This window comes from Crinia signifera, chromosome 9, assembly GCF_055691185.1.
Source record: "Crinia signifera chromosome 9, ASM5569118v1, whole genome shotgun sequence".
Taxonomy (NCBI): Eukaryota; Metazoa; Chordata; class Amphibia; order Anura; family Myobatrachidae; genus Crinia; species Crinia signifera.
In genome coordinates, this window is record NC_139225.1 from 50,402,437 (window position 1) to 50,405,368 (window position 2,932).

The following is a 2,932-nucleotide window of genomic DNA, read 5'->3' on the forward strand; positions in this document are numbered from 1 at the left end:
ATTTTATTATTCATGGTAGGGGATCACATAACCAGATTTATTTTATGTTTCGCCCCACATGTCATTGCATCATTACTATCACATCGTTATACTATCGTTATACTATCACATCGTTACTATCGCATCGTTACTATCACAACATTAACGTTCCTGATATTATTAATAATAACAAATGATATCAATGACACCTGGGTATTTTATTATTCATGGTAGGGGATCAAATATCCAAATTTGTTTTATGTTTCGCCCCACATGTCATTGCATCATTAAGAAAAACATCCTCATTACACATTTCTCCACTTCTATTGTTGAGACAGTTACCCTATCTCATAACTTTTTTTTTTTCTAAGGACCGGACTCGGTCAGTACTACCCAATATGAGGAATGGGAGATTTGAGCTCTGGGGCTAGGGTGGAAACATGGCCAGGAATACTCTCCCCATGTTCCCTACACCTAGTAAAGCATAAACAAGGAGTAGAAGAAGGAAACCTAATTATTTGACCACCTGTCTGATCAAGTATATACCCTAATATTACTGGATTGGAACAGGGCCCTATATTTTTTTCTTATATACCATTCATCTCTATTGTATCGTTCAGGCCATGCGGGGTTAGAGTTCTTAAACAGAATATCCAGTATGCCTCCTTTCTACACAACTGGGTATATCTATCCCCCCCCCCCCCCTGGCTGTATATTTAACATGTTCAATCCCCACCATTGTGATGTTCTTCATTTCACCTTTTTGGCAATTCGACTTATGTTTATATAAACTGTTATTTTTTGACATTCCTATAATCTGTCTTCTGTGTTCCATGAACCTTACATGCAGGTTCCTTATAGTTCTTCCGACGTATTGAAGCCCGCAACCGCAGGTCAATACGTATACCACATACTCCGTTTTACAGTTTATAAAATTCTTGATTGGGAACATTTCATTAGTTACAAAAGATTTAAAGTTTATATATTTCCTGTCCAAATTTTTACAGGAGAGACATTTCTCCTTACCACACACATGGTAACCATCTGGTTTCTCTGGTAACCAAGATGGTTTGGACCCTTTATTATTCTTTTTATCTTTATACATGCTGGGGGCTAGTTTGCTCTTTAGGTTTTTTGACTTCCTAAAGACTACCATATTATTAATATTTATCTCTGGTTTAATATACTCATCCAGTTCAAGAAGATGCAGATTCTTTTTTACAATCTTTTTTATTTTATTAGCCTGTGTATTAAATTGTGTTACGAAGAAGGCTCCACCCTCTCTCCCTTGTTGTTTTTGTTCTTGTTTTTGTGGGTTTGGTTTTAGTAGATCCTCCCTCTCCATCCTTTCTACTGCTTCCAGGGATTCTCTTAACAATTTATCAGGATATCCCTGTTCGGAAAAGGCATTATATATATTTTCACTTTGAGTCTTGAAGGCAATGTGTGATGAGCAGTTCCTTTTTATGCGCATAATTTTGCTTTTGGGGATATTGTTTTTCCATTTATTGTAATGGTTACTACCATAGTTCAGGTAGCGATTTTGGTCAACACTCTTTACATATGTTTCCGTAGTTATGATCCCCTCCTTGACAGTGAGAGCGATATCCAGAAAATGTACCTTCTCCTTGTGAAATGTGCTAGTGAATTTAAGGCCAAATGAATTAGTGTTTAAACTATTTGTGAAATTTGTGACAGACTCCAAGTCCCCATCCCAAACGAAAATAAGGTCATCTATATATCTGCCATAGAGGACCAGGCTCCCCCCCAAGTCGCCCCCCCAAATGTGCCGCTCCTCGAAGCGACCCATGAAGAGGTTGGCGAAACTGAGGACGAACCTGGTCCCCATGGCAGTCCCCCGTGACTGTAAATAATACCGTGAATCAAAAATAAAGTAACTGTGTGTTAATATGAAATTAATAGCCTCTAAAATAAACGTGCGGAGGTGTGGTGTCATATCCGTGTCAGTGCGTAAATAATATTCCACTGCCGCTATGCCCAAATTGTGATCAATATTTGAATAGAGTGGCTCAACATCACTCGTGATAAAATAATAACCCTCTTTCCACACCACATTATTAATTTTACTTAAAAAGTGTGTGGTGTCTTTAATGTGCGATTCCAATTCTAATACATATTTTTTAAGGTGACTGTCTACAAATAATGATAAATTATTGGTCATTGACCCCACCCCGGCAATAATGGGTCTGCCCGGGGGGTTAATTAAGGTCTTATGGATTTTTGGCAGAAAATAATATGTGGGTGTGACCGGGTGCGGAATAAACAAAAAAGTGCTTGTTTCTCTGGATATCGCTCCCACTGCCATACCCTCATCCAACAGATGTTTGTATTGTTCATGAAATTTGGCAGTAGGGTTTTCTGATAATTTTATATAATAATCCTCATTATTCAATTGTCTGTAAGCCTCCTTCAGGTAGTCCTCTGTTTCCATTAGGACCACCCCCCCTCCTTTATCCGCTTGTTTTATTGTCAGGTTCGGATCATCACACATTGCCTTCATAGCCTCCCTCTCTTGTTTAGTGAGATTATCTTTTACTTTGATCTTATCTGTTTTTGTACATAATTCTCTAAGCTCTTCCAAGGTGTTTTTGTAGAAGCTTTCCATGAAGGGCCCTCTGTACTGTAGAGGATAGAACTCAGATTTCTTTTTAAACCTCATCCTCGAGGTACCCTCATTAAAGCTATATATTTTCTGAATACCCTTACCCTTTTAACTAATTGCCGAAGGGATTCCCGGTTCTGCAAACACATTGCGCTTGTAGTAGGCAAGTCCGCGGTACCATTTTGAATGATTTGGGATGGTTCCTCCATTGTAACCCTGGCACGTTGCTTAACGGCTTCTTTAGCAAGGGCCACAATAGTCTTTTCCGGTCTAGGAGCATGAGTATGCTCACCGTGAGTATTCAATTGATGAACTCCTGCCACAATTGTA